The sequence below is a fragment of the Alexandromys fortis genome, unplaced genomic scaffold (assembly GCF_014885135.2).
Source record: "Alexandromys fortis isolate MF-2015 unplaced genomic scaffold, M_Fortis_MF-2015_v1.1 scaffold_126, whole genome shotgun sequence".
Lineage (NCBI taxonomy): Eukaryota > Metazoa > Chordata > Mammalia > Rodentia > Cricetidae > Alexandromys > Alexandromys fortis.
Window position 1 is genome coordinate 3,506,517 of NW_026068018.1, and position 15,056 is coordinate 3,521,572.

Below are 15,056 nucleotides of genomic sequence, written 5' to 3' on the forward strand. Positions count from 1 at the left end.
ATTTGGTGCCACATAGCAACTCTCTTTGTCCTTGAGCTCTCAAACTCTTTTTTACAAATGTTCTCTGGGAATTGGAAGGCTGAGAGATGTCTAATTTGTGATGAAACATTTGTTTCCTTTTGTATCTAATAATATTTACATTAAATGTGAGTTTGTTCTTTTACCTCATTCTCCTTTGGTCTCCTAAATTTCCCACTCCCAACTTTCCCACTTGTAACCACTACATACTTGATTCATTGTTTTAATATTAAAAGTGTAAGCAGTAGAGCAAGCAACAGTGAAAAATTTCTAGCTAGACACAGCTACAGGTAGAAAAGGGTGTGTATTTGGCAGCATTTGCAGTTACAGCATTGTGCAAAGTAAAAAAAAAAAAAGAGTTGCTTCTAATGGTTAATGTTTACCTTTGGTGAAATCTAAGTTCTCAAAATCAACTCATCAGCCAAGGCTGAATCAATTTCTTTTTCATTCTATACTACTCTATCTCCCAAGGGGAATATTCCATGCTTTCTCTTATAATCCTGTAAACTATATAACTTAAAAACTTACTCTTAATAGTTGGCATTACTTATCTCTTGTTCTCCTGTCCCTTTCTTCTCTGCTTCCTACAGTGTTAGCTGATACATTATTGGCACAGTTATAGAAAGGAGGGCATTGTGGGTTTCTATGATTCTGCTTCACTCCCTATTCTTAGACTGTGCTCATTAACTCTTGATATTATCTACGATTCTCCTAAATCTTAACATTTTAATCATTCTACTCCAAAACAGTTACATGGATTTGTAATGGCACGAACTACTGTGACTTTTTCAGACTACTCACAAATTGTGATGGAAAGACAAGTCCTGAATTCATAGTAACACTTGAAACATCAAAGACTTTAGGAGCTGAATAAGGGTCACTATATATTTTTAACAACATTGTTTCTGGGCTCATGGAGAGAAGAGTCAGCAAAGGGATCCTTTCCCTTTGTAAAGTCATTCCACCCATAGCTCTAGAAAAGTGAAACTAGAGGTAGCCAACCGTAATTTATATGAGGAAAGCAATAAAAACAGGTAGCAAGTCGCCTTTTGTGGTCATTTCCAGAATTATACAGCAAACTATCTTTCAGCCTTGCCAAAAATGGGTTAAATTTTCCATGGCTTTGCCACAAGGAGAACTTGTCATTTATGATCTTCTCAGGCCTTGTTCCCCAAATCAGTCACATGGCTGTTGGCATTCAACTGTGTCATCATACTCACAAACAATAGACAAACTGTATCTCTGTTCTTGTCTACATCCCTAGTTTATTCTTGAATAGCCTAGGTTTCTCTCTGAGATTCATAAAGTCAAATCTGTTTGATATTCAGTTTTAGAGAGAATGACTGATTTGTTGTTGATGTGGCTGAGGTGATCTTTACACAGTTGTGTGAAAACCAGAAACAGTGTAAGACATGAAGTGACAGGCTGGGATATGGTCTGCATCTTGAACCCAGGATGTGAGTGACTGGGTTGGACTCTCCTTGCCTCCTACCTCCCAAAAGTTTATACAGGATGTCAAAATCTAAGCTAGTGCTATTCCACACTGATCTTATAAAGAAATTGACTGGCTTAGCTCTTTACTTATTTTTGTTATGTTCAAATGCTTTTTTTTCTACAGTGTTGTAGATGAAACTCCTGCATCCATATAGGCAACAATATTCCACCACTGTGCTATGCCTTAACCCAATATTTAATTTCATGTAAACTAATAGAATGTTGTTTTGGCAGTCCACTACACTAACAGCTAAAGGAATTTCTTTTTATTAACATTCACATGCCTTTGTGAACCATAGGTGAAATCTGTTAGTAGTTATAATTTGCTGTATCATATCCAAATTAGAGTTCTTTCTAAACAAGTGCTGATGTTGCCAGATTGCCTGTAATCAAGGTTACTATATTTCAGCTTGATAGAATTCAAGGATCCCTAAAGAATTACTTTGTGGCAGGTGCCATATATATTGGTTATCTAGGAGCTTAGGGAGAATGTCTAGCAGATTCTGTAATATCTGGTCCTTGATACTCAGACCCACACATCTTAACAACCTTGGATATCATGCCCATGAGATACTGAATGTCAGGTGTGTTGGCGATATAAATTGCACACTACAAGACTGCAAATTGCTCAACCATTTTCTATGAGAAGTTACACAAAGATGTGTGTACTTGTAAGATATGAATACATCAACTCTGAAACCTTCATAAAAATAAATTCTTTACTTTCAATCCATTTTCAAAAATACACAAATGAACTCAAATAATTTAACAAACATAAAAATTTCAAAATTACTCAAAGCTTACAAAATATACATATAAGTTTATAGTCATAATGTATTCAGTTTGTTTGCAAGAGAAAGAAGGATGTGTCAATCTTTTTTTTTTTTTTTTGACAGATGAGTCTTTTAATAGAAAAAAAAATACACGTGCAACAGTAGCAACACACATTTCTTCTAATCCAGACAGCTCCGAGTTTCAGTTCTTCACCTTGGGAGGTGGCCTGTACACACCTACAACCACAGCGTAGTCCCGTTCTTAGGGCTCAAGTGTCAGCTGCTCCTGGGGCTTCATATTCTCCTGTTGCATCTTCTTCACTTCAGATGCAAACAACAGCTTCTGCCGAGGCTGTGGAGTCAATGCAGTTCGCCTTAATGGAAATCACAAAGTGTCCTCCATTCCTCAGGAAGGTGTGGGCATTCAGGGCCACAATCCGGGTTTGGTCTGGCTGTGCCACATCGGCAAAGATCACATCCACCATGGCGATAAGCATGCGGTATTTGTGTGGGTGTCGGGCATCTTCAATCACAGGAATAATGTTGGTCCTCTTCTTGGCCAAGTTGATGAGGTCCCGGCCAGAACGGTGGGAGAACTCAACTGCACAGACCAGACCATCCGGGCCAACGATGTCAGAGACATGAGAGACGGTGGTGCCTGAGGCTGCCCCAAGGTAGAGCACCTTGGCCCCTGGCTTGATGTGGATCTGGTCTACACCGCCCAGGATTGCTGCTGCCCGCTTGGAACGGAAGGGGTTCCAGGCTCGGTATTCAATTTTGTCAACTCCCTCTGAAATAGAGACTCTCTTCTCCCCATACACAGACTCTCAAGGGACCAGATTCTTTGTGACAAGGGCATCCTCCTTTCCGCGAGAGATAAAGACGCCTTCATGACGATGTGGTTCCACCATCACATTCTTCCCTGACTGGTTTCCTCTCTTGCCTCCCCGGCCACCACCTCGACCCCGGCCACCCCCAGACTGGAAGCCTCCACCTCGTCCACCTCCTCCTCCTCCACCTCCTCGTCCCCTGAAGCCTCCGCCTCCACCTCCACCTCGACCTCGGCCTCCACCAAAGCCTCCTCGACCTCCGCCAAAGACTCCTCGTCTGCCTCGTCCTCCTCTACCACCTCTGTCACCACCAAAGCCTCCTCTGCCACCAAAGCCACCCCCACGGGGGCTGAAACCTGGCTTCATCACTGCGTTCTGGTTGCGCGGCTCCAGAAATCAGCGGCGTCCCTCACTCCACGAGTCTCAGGCTTTTGCACGTGGAAAGGAGCGCATCAGGATGTGTCAATCTTAAATTCCGCAATTTAATCAAATTGCTTTGGCCATTCATATATGTAAAAAATGCACAGTTTTACTTTACTCTTGTCTTATTTCTTTACTTTGAAACACAATTTTCTACTCATAAAAAGATTCACTATACTAAATTGTATATCCCCTTTTCTTTAAAATATTTAAACATTTTTTCTTCTTTGAAATATACCTTTGTTTTTTGCCTGTGTTACCTTTACTTTTAGGCTTCTAAATATCCCTTGAATTATTAATCACGAGTAAGAAAGAAAAAAATACTTATAAAATTGAAGCACCTTGCTCAAGGCCATACAAGTAAGTAGCAAGCAATATTTTTTTATTTTTATATTAAGCCTCATGGGTGTTTTAATTCACATCATTACATGAATTGGATTGGTGTATGTTTTTTAATCTATGGATATAATTAAAGGCTAAAAATCTCTTCACTACTATGTCAAGGACAAGAAAGAGCTTATATAAAAATCAATGAATGGGTCTGAGAGCTAAAATTAACCCAATATTTCTTTTTGTTAATTAAGGTAATATATAGGACAATGAACTTGAACATTGAATGGCATTAATTCTTACTTACCTTCAGTGTTTGGGTGCTGATAGGACACTAGTGACTATTTTGCTGAGGTAATTATAACTGATACTGGGTTGCTTCTCACTGATTGATATGTGTTATCCTTGACAGTTAAAGAACATAAGGACAAAGACAATTATTGATTAGCTGTCACTTCATTCAAGTGTCCTATGAAAGAAGGAATTGTGTTATCTCTTTATCAAGTTGACGTGACTGAACCTATCCAAAAGTAACTAATACACTAAATAATCAGGTGATAATGGTGATATACATTGATCCATTAACAAAGCAGAGTAAAATTGAAGAAATCATTACAGTTTAGCAAGGAAACTAAAGAGGACAAATGATGACTCCATTATTAGCACTCAAGGTCCAAGGATGTCAAGGTAAATAAAGACATTTACACTTATCACATAACAGAGCAATTGACCAAAACAAGATATGTAGACTTCCTATTAGATTTAATGTTTGACAATAAGATGAACTTCATAATTGCAAATGGAAAATAAAGTATGAACACTAATTATACAGTTTGCTTTTTAAAAATGTAAATAATAATCACTTACATTTTGTCAAGGAATATTGAAATTGTCTTACCTTTTAAAATATAGAAGTCATTATAATTAAATATTTAAATACAATCATGTTTAGTGATGATATGTTAGATATATAGTTATGGTTTCTCTAATATAAAGAAAATATTTCTTGAAATTTGGCATTTAAAAACAAGAGTCTTCTGATTTTAGTCAGATTTATAAGGGTAATTTTAAAATAAGAAGATATCCATTGTCAGAATTCTTGTTAATTAAACTGTATGAGACTCATCAATTATTTCTGAACTCATGTTTAATGCAATAGCCTCATTAGTTTTTTTCTCCTTAAGAAATGAATGAAAATAGGAAATATTTTTCTATTTTGAGATATCATAAGCTGAAAGAACCAAGGCTGTCATAGGGATGAGAGAAATCCTGTACAAGCTTACATACTGATGAATATGACTGTGGTGAGTATAGTTATTTCAGGTCCAAACAGGTCAGAATGCAAGAAGAGCAAGATTTGGGCTAGCTTCATCTACTAACAGAAGTAATACAGAAAATAATGGAATTCAGGTAGATAACCTACATCTCAAGAACAAAGAACAGGATTGTGTGGGTAAAATAACAAATGCTGTTTAAGAACAAAAATCCATGTAGTGTTTCCTAGGAAGGCAGGAATCATTCTCCTTCAAGACCCAACTACACTATTCTTTGGCCTATACAAAAAGGGTGCTTTATCTTACTATAGAGACACTTTCTCAAACATGTTCATTACTGCTCTATTCATAATAGCTGCAATTTGAAAAAAAAAAAAGAGAACATAAGTTAAACAGAAGAATGAATAAATAAATTGTGGTACATTTACACAATGGGGTATTTATTACTCAGCCATAACAAAAGTAAGATCATGAAATTTACAGGTAAATGGATGGGACTAGAAAAATATAATCCTTAGTGAGACATCCCAGATCTAGAATGATAAATGTGCGTGTATAAAGACATAAATGAATATGTATTCACTTATATTTAATTACTAGTGTTAAGTCAATAGTAAGAAAGCTACAATCTGTAGAACCACAAAGGCTAAGTGTACTGTAAGAGACTATTATGTCTAGATAGATCTGCTTAGGAAAGGGAAATAGAATAGGTAGTTGTGGATGGATGGAGAGAGGTAGAAGGGGCGAACCAAGTGGGCATAGTAGTAGAGGTGGACAAAAGAGAGAATATAGTAGACTCTAGGACTTCCAAGAAAGTAGACCAGAGCCAGAGACATTTGCAGGATCTGGTCCAAGCCAGGGACCTCTGAATAAGTGGGCCCAGACCAGCGACATCTACTGAAACAGGTCTGAGTCAGTGACCTAGGCCAGAACAGGCCTGAGACATTGAACTCCATAGGAGCAGCTATGAGGGATCAACCACTGAGGGAGTAAGCCGGAACCAGAAAACTCTGTGAGTCTGGTCATGTGTCTGGGACCTCCAAGAGAGTAGGCCTGAGCCAGAGACCTCTGTGGGTTAGGGCATAAAACTGAAACCTCTGAGGGAGTAAGTCTGAGTCAGGACCTATCCTAAAGCTGGCCCAAGGCAGCAACCTAGGCAGAAAGAGCCCAAGCAAGCAATCTCCTTGGGAGCAGGCCCAAGTAACCTCTGGTATTGCAGAGCAAACCCAGGAATGCCGAGCAACCTCCAAGAATATGTAGTAACCAACCAGGTGACTGGAACCGTGGCCCTGACTGCATCATGAAAAGCAAACATCTGAGACTTGGATCCACTGGAGCCTGAAAATTGATCACTAGAGTCACAGACAGCCCCAACCATACCAATCAGAGGAAATGTTGGGTAAACAAGGTAAGAACACATGCACAAACACAAAGAGCCACACACACAAAAAAAAATGGTTTTAAAAGCTATAGGCATGAACACATTCACTGTAATAAGTATCTACCACCTAAGACAAAAACATGCTTTAAAAATTATAGGCATTGCTAGCTTCAGTGTAATACACATCTACAGTCTATCCCATGCCTCTGTGCATAGATGTAGAGAAGTGTAACAGCCAAAGGTTAATTTTAGAGAGAATATTCTTGATATAAGTTAGATTATTATAAATTCTAGAAAAGTGGAAAGGAAGGCATTTTCCATACATGTGGCTGTGATTTGAGTGGAATATTAATAGCATTCATGGCACATATCACCCATATTTGAGTATAAGACATGCTTTGCTGTTTTTCCTTAGAGTTAACTCCAATCTGTTATATAATCAAGGGGAAAATGTGGTAGAGTTCTAGAGTTCAGTCTATAAATCAGATGATTTCCAAAGAATGAAAACTTTGCATATTTATTTTTAATGTGACTCCTTCTCTGTAATTTTAATTATGCTGGGAAAAAAGTCAACAGAGAATTATAGGGATAAAATAAAGGCACTGGAATTTGTACATTGTTAGTTAATGAATAGCTATTCTCTTTTGTACTTGGTGCTAAGCATGAGTCAGCAGGAAGAACAAAGGGGAAGAAAATAATAGGGATTCAAAGACAAAAATATTTGGAACAGAAAGGGACAAGGGAGTACTGATGCTGGTTGTCCACTAGCTCCAATACTTAAACTTGAGCTGCAACTTGAACTCAAGAGACTTTAACATTAGTCATGGATTTGAGTTATGGAGAACCTGCCTAATACACAAGTGAACTAAGCATGTACCTCCTGGGTGTAGGAAAAGAAGATGAATATTTACAGTGGGACTTGTAGTAGTATAAACAGTATGGAAAATTCAAAAGAACAAATGTTCACAGAATTTAACTCATCCTACCAAACAAGTGGTGTTTTTTTTCATATATAAAACTTCATGCAAATCATCTCTATGCCCAATATAATTTCCTCATGGGTAAATTGTCTCAGTATAGGTGTAAAACAGCTCATTTAAGTTAAACCTATTGGAACCTTAAAAAGAACCAGTACATAATTTTCTGTAGAACTAAAAAAAAATTAAATTATATTTCTCAATGAAGAAATTATTTAGTTAAGAATGACTTTATATTGACTAACATTAAGATAGAAGCAGTTACAATTGTAAGAGAAGATTAGGTATGCTCTTGTAGCGTACACTTACAAAACTACTCCCAGGAATTTAGTATGGTGACCCTAATGAAAACTCCTAGCAATGGCCCATAAGGAGCTTGAACTTCCAGTCTCCTTGGAACCAGGCAAGAATTCCAGTGAAAGGATTGGAACATTAACACAACCGCAAACTCTTCCATTTAATTTTATCCTGCCTACAAGATGTGGGTGTGATAAAGATGGCACAGTCGTTGTGGAAGAGGCCAACTAAGGATGGGCCTAGTTTGAGACCCATGCTCTGAGAGGGAGCTTGCTCCTGAGAATAAGGATTGGGAAGTGGAATACCCCAGAGACCTGGGATAGAATCAAACATGACAGGCAAAAGATATGTGAATGTAATGACTCTTAATAATATTCTACTATACTTATAGATTGGTACCTAGCCCAACTGTCATCAGAGAGGCTCACCCTGCAACTGATGGGAATACACTAAGCAAAGACCCACAGTCAAACATTAGACAGAGCTAGAATAATGCTATGGAAGAGAATAAAAGATTGTAGGAGCCAGAGTGTCAAGGACACCACAAAAATAAAAGCCCACAGAACCAACTAACTTGTGTTCATAGCAACTCACAGAGACTAAACTGACTACCTGGGTCCCTGCATGGAACTGATCCTTAGCTTATATATTACAGTTGTGTGAGGTTGCCTTCTGGTAAGACTCCTAACTGTAAAAGTCGGGGCTGTGTCTGACACTGATGCCTGCTTTTGGTACCCATTGCTCAACTGCATTGCCTCATTTATCCTTAATAAAAGGAAAGGAGCCTATTCTCATTGCAACATATACCTCGGCCGGCTGATATACATGGGAAACTAACCTGTATCTGAAGAGAAACAGTGAATAAGGAGAGGATGGAGGCAAGAGTAGAGGGGGAGGTGGGTAGAAGGTATTGGGAGGACGGGAGGGAGGGGAAACTTTGCTCGGGATATGAAAATATAAAACAAAAGAACAAAAACAAAAGCAAATTAAGAGAATGACATTTCAACATCATTATCTTGCTTCACACTTGTTCTATAAATACGCACACCATTAATTTATTTTGTTTTTGGTATTATTAGCACATGTACATGTGGGCATATCAACACATGTCAGGAATCGCATTCATAACCTCCATACTGTAATAGTACAAAAAATGTAATTTACAAATGGGAAAAGTTATGGAATTAATGGAGAAAAATCAGTTACTGATATTCCATAAGCAGATAAAATGTTCCCTTAAAAATGCACAGACATTTACAAGATTAAGTGACTTTAAGTGTGTTCAAAACTTGGTATAAAAAGCAACAAAAGGCTGAGTAGGTGGTAAAGGGAGAGGATGTGAAATGAGAACATGAGGGAACTGCATGGCTGGGAAAGGGACAGAGTAGACAGGCAAGAAAAGAAATCCTGATAGAAACATGGTGCTAGGGAAATTCCCAAGAATCCACATGGATGACCCACCTAAACTGGCCTTCCCCTGTAATCAGATGGGGGAATACCCCAACTATCATTATAGAGCCTTCATCTAGTAACTGACAGAAACTGATGCAGAGATTCTCAATCAAGCACCATGCCAAGCTCGGGGAAATCAATCCAAGAGACGGAGAAGGGAATATATGAACAAGAGAGGTCAAGATCATGATGTAGAAATCTACAGAGTCAGCTGAACAAAGCTCATGGAAGAACAGGAACTCTAGGCCCACATCTGGGAAGCGTCCGTAGAACCAAACTAGAGTATCCATATGTGGGAGACAAGAAGCTTGGACTATCTGAGAGGCATCTGCCTGTAGGGCCAGCATCGATCCCTGGTGCATGAGCTAGTTTATTAGAGACCATTCCTGTGGTTGAATGTCATGCTCAACCTTAATGCAGTGGGGAGTGTCTTGGTCCTGCACCAACTTCATGTGCCAGACCCTGTTGACTAAACATGGGAGCTCTTACCCGTTTGGAGGAGTGGATGGGTGAGGGCAAGGGGGGTGGGGTGTTGAGGGAGAACTGTAGTTGAAATGAAAAAATGAAATTAAAATAAATAATTAAAGAAAGAAAGGAAGGAAGGAAATAAGGAAGGAAGGAAGGAAATAAGGAAGGAAGGAAGGAAATAAGGAAGGAAGGAAGGAAGGAAGGAAGGAAGGAAGGAAGGAAGGAAGGAAGGAAGGAAATAAGGAAGGAAGGAAGGAAATAAGGAAGGAAGGAAGGAAATAAGGAAGGAAGGAAGAAAAGGGAAAATCCCTTCAAAACATTTCCAGTAGCTCAGCAAAGTTAAAAAAGACACGAGTTGTCATTGTTCTCCAATATTCCAAAATTTATTTGTTAATTGAACATATATAGCTAAAGAGTGTGCTTGTTAAATACAAGGATTTCCAATAAAAATGTAAAGGCCAACTACATGTAAGAGTTATTTTAACAAATGTTGTATATTTTTAACTGTTACATCTACATAAATAAATACATAAATAGAACCAAGTACATTAAGTGTTGCCTGTACATATGTTCATAGTGTGCAACTTGGTATTAAATAACCAACCAATTAGGAAACTCACCTAGGAGAAAAATCTCAGTCACTACATCTAGTATGTAAAAGATAAAAAATGGAAAATCTAAATTTTATAGCCATTTATAACTATTTCTAACATGCTTCTTTGTGGATTTGTCAAAGTAGTCACTACTGATTTTTGCTACATATAAAATAAAATATCTTAAAAGCCTTGGGCTTTTTTCTAATTAGTGTTGCATTTTCCATAATGAAAGACTCTTGTCACAGTTAATATTTAAACAGACATAAATTTCAATATATCTTGAAAAATTTTCTGGTTAATATTTTAAGTAATTTTGATGATTTAAATTCTGCATATCTCTTATTTAATTGAAATAAGTGCATTTTAAAAGCTTGTGAAATTGTTTCTAATACAATATTGCTGTGTATTCAACATCATAATTTTTAAATGTAGACACCAATTTCTGTGACCTCATATTGATAAGATAGCTAAACTTTTTTCCAGTGCATTGCTCTCAGAATTGTTCCCAAAGTCTCTGAAAAATTAATCTTTACAAAAACAAATTTAAGAACATTGAAAAGAGTTAAAAATGCCTTAACATTAAAATTTATTATTATATATGAAATATTCCTACCAAGGTGAATCCTGTAGCATCTTCTATGATGTTTATAAAAAGCTTATACAAGCAATGCAGACATATATCAGAATATTTTTCTGAAAATTTAAAGAATCAGCACAGAGAAATTATGCACTGCAGATAAATAAAATATAGCAAAAAATTCCCACACTTGCATACCTGTTTGTATTAAGAAAAATACATGATATCATACATCACTATAATTAAACATAATGTAGCAAATTAAATCAGTAACCTTCTTCTGAATTTTAAAATCCGATGCTTTTGACTAGGTAACAACATATTTATCTCCTTGTAAAATGTTTTTATTGGTTTTAAATTGTTAATACCTATCTAAATCACAGGTATAAGCTTCTCCAGCTATTGCTATCTTTAGTATTTATAGGTTACTATGACAGATTTCTGCAGGCACTGATCTCTTCGGTATATAAGGTGTACTGTGATTTTTTTTTTTAGGTGAAAAAGCAAAATGGATGGGTTTGCATATACTGACTCTAATCCATAACATTTTACAGAATGAGAAATAGCTGGTTTTGGTCATTTGGAAATAAGATAAATTGAAAAAGAAATATAAAGTTCTATGAGACATGATTTATATGACAGTCAAGGGGGAATATGATAAGAGGCAAAGAAAAACAGATCTGTTGAATTTTATCTATTTTGGGTAGCATGTTAGTTTTCATAGAAATCTTAAAATGAAAATATTGTTAGTACAATTTTAAATATATTTGTAAAAGTTTTTTATTAGATAATTCATATAAAATTCCCAATAATAAACAAACATGGTCTCTGGAGCCAAAGAAATTTTTTGCCAATACATAAAGTCCTTTACAACCCTACACTCTCAGATGATGTGAACAAACTTTAAGCTGAGAATTCACTGTTGCCACATTAAATATAAGATTAATATACAAAGTTGAATCTATATCATTTGACAATGAATAATTATGTAATTTGCCAACACTAAATATTGTGATAACAAAAATGTTAGGTTTTCTTAATAATGAACAGATAACACATTTAATCAAGGCTTCTTTTATCATCATACATAACCATACACTAAGTAACAATGAAAAGTAATAGACAATATGATAATTTATAGAAATTCTTGCATTACTGATAGTAGTTAAAATTAGACCTTACAAGAAAGATATAAACTATCGCAATTTAAAAACATGGCTAATAAAACTCAGTGTAAAATACCCAAATGCTTAAATAAAAAATTACACTTGGGGAATTTTGATCTGTCTCTCGTGACATGCTTTATAAATGTCACATACTGTTATAGACGTGGCAGTGAATAAAACGATCAAGCAGTAGAAATGAAAAATATCAGCCTCAAATCAGCAGTAGTAAGTAACCAATCTGGAATGCCAGATGGAAAATTAGCTGCAATTCAATTATCTATATTAAAATGACTCTTAGGTGCAATTGAAAAAGATACAACATAAAAAGGAGAAATTGACCATATGTAGCTGTTAAAGAAAGATTTGTCAATGCAAAACAAATGATTGTTGTACATGCGGCATGTGTTTTGTCATGGGAGATGTTTATGCATTTTATTCTAGTCTCACATGCTATTGTTTTGTGGAAAAGACTGTTTTGGTAAATTTTTAACCTTTTTTTGTAACCCAAACAGATTTCAGGCAAGAAAATAGTATTTTATTACAAAGCAAATTTGTTTTTCCTTTATATTAAATTTAAATGATATACTGAGTAAACAACCTTGAGAAGAGAAAAAAAAAGCCTAGAATATAAGCTATAGAATATGACAGGGAGCATTAGGGACATCTGGAATGAGAAACGTTGGTCAAAGCAGTAAGGAGATACTCATGTTGCCTTTTAGATAGGAGAGAATTAATTTAACTAATTGTTTCCTGCTTCCATGCAATATGTAGAAAACGCAGCAATGCCATGATGCAGTAAAATGTGTGGTTGGAATGAATATCCAAGGACAGCTTCAAAGTAATGATCACACTGTAGTTGCTCATTACCTGAGGATAAGCATTTCCAATCCTGGGAAACTAGACATCAGAGGTCTGCATGATTGCCCACCGTGATAGGGTGATAAAGTGACTCAGAAGTGTTCAAGGTAACATTATTTATGGTAGGTAAAGATAAAATATCCTGGCTATTTCTTGGTATTTGTAGGTATTCAAAAATGGAACTAACAGAAAATAATACTCTGAAGAAAATAATGCATGTATGCCTAAGGTATTATAGCCTATCTCCTTTACAAACTGTGTTGAAATTTTCTATAGAGTATCACTGTAAATTCAGACTGATCTATCACCATGAATGTAAATCGCACAGACATGCAAGAACAACTTAAAATAAAATTGCTAATTACAAATGACTCAATTAGACAATTGAGTACAACTTGATATGCATTATTTTCCTTCTGTTTCTATTTTATTATTTCTGTGATTCATACATAGATAAGATACATACTATGATGATTTGATATAAAACTGAAATAAATACCGCAGTCAGTCCTTAACTAGTTCTTGGAAGAGTGTCTGAAATTTCTGAAATTTCCATAATACAGTGCAATGTAACTAGCAGTGTTCTGTATGCTACCTGCTTGATTTTCATTAAACATAACTGCATTTATGATCAAAGGATCTCATTTACTTCACCCATTTCTCTCTGAGACAACTATTCTTTCTACATCTCAATATTCAATTACTTTACATTCCCCTATAAATAAAATTATGTGCTTATATGTCTAAAAGATAAGTAAATCACAAATAAATGTAATTTTTCTATGTATCATTTAGGAGACTTGATTAATGATCTATGAGAATAAACCAAGCTGTATATTCATTAGTATTTCTCTTTTTCAAAATTATAACATAATTACAACATTTCCCCTCCATTTTGCTTTCCCCCACATGCCTCTGCTTACTTACTTTAACATTCACAAATTCTGTTCTCATTAATTGTTGATACATATAGATAAATGTTACTTTATGCAACAATGTATAATATCACATTATATAATATGTGTGAATATATGAATATATGTACATTCCTAAACACATGTAATCAGTATTATATTATTTTATTTATTTATCATAATTGAATATTTGTTGTTGGAAAACCAATAGCTATGCTCTTTCTTGGGGAAGACATTTACCCATTTCTTGGTTGTTCCCATTGAACATTTCTAGTCTGTATTTCTATGAGTAAGTATGAGGCCTCCTAGACTTTTCCCTGTCTGCTTTAGCATTTCTGTTGATGTTCTTTTTCAGTTCATGTTCAATCAGTCATGTTGGTGAGACATTATGACTGAAGTTACCTGCAATACTAGGAGAAACAATCCCACAGCAATCCCCCTGATCCTCTGGCTCTTAGAAACCATCTCTTCCCCAATCACCTTTCAATAATGTTCTCCGAGCCTTAGTTAGGAGAGCTTTTATGTAGATGGATCCTTTTGTGTCAGGCTATGCCACTTTGTATTTTATGCTATAGTTTCTGTAATAATCTTTGTTGCAATGAAAATTTCCTGAATGAGGAGTGAGAACTATACTTATATGTGATTATAAGAACATATACTTCTAATTCAATTAGGGCTAATTCAGGTTTAAGTAACAGGACAGATGTAGGTTCCCTTCCGAAGTACAAGACTTCACTAAGCCTGGATTGTTTTTTGATTTCTAGTACTAACCATGATTTCTCATTTTTTGAATGAGTTTTGAGTCCAATTAGAGAGCTATTAGTTATAATCAAAGAATGCATCCCACTACTATAACCTTAGGCTATCCTGTCATGCTGGTCATTGTACATCAGATATTTTAAACCCAACTTATGTGGTTATACTTTATGTTGTTATTCATTAATTTAGTAACCTAAGTATTAATGATTTTTTGACTTTATCATCTTTTAAAATAGTCATTTTGAGTAAAATATAATTTAATTATAAAGTATCAAGTATAGTGAGCATTATCTATATAAGATTTTGAACATTTATATGAATTTAAAGAAATATTTTTCTAGTTCATATTGATGGTTAAAATCTTAAAAGTGTTACTGTCATAAAATAGTTTGCATGTCATAGTAAATAGAATAAGAGAAAATTAAAGCACCTTTCTTTGCTTTCCAGGAGATTATATAGTAGGACATACAGA

The 15,056-nt window shown here is 35.6% G+C and overlaps 1 pseudogene; it reads right to left on the reverse strand.

The window, feature by feature from the left end:
- Positions 1-2,404: 2,404 nt before the first annotated feature.
- On the reverse strand, positions 2,405-3,562 carry LOC126514191 (rRNA 2'-O-methyltransferase fibrillarin-like; annotated as a pseudogene).
- Between the last annotated feature and the right edge of the window lie 11,494 nt (positions 3,563-15,056).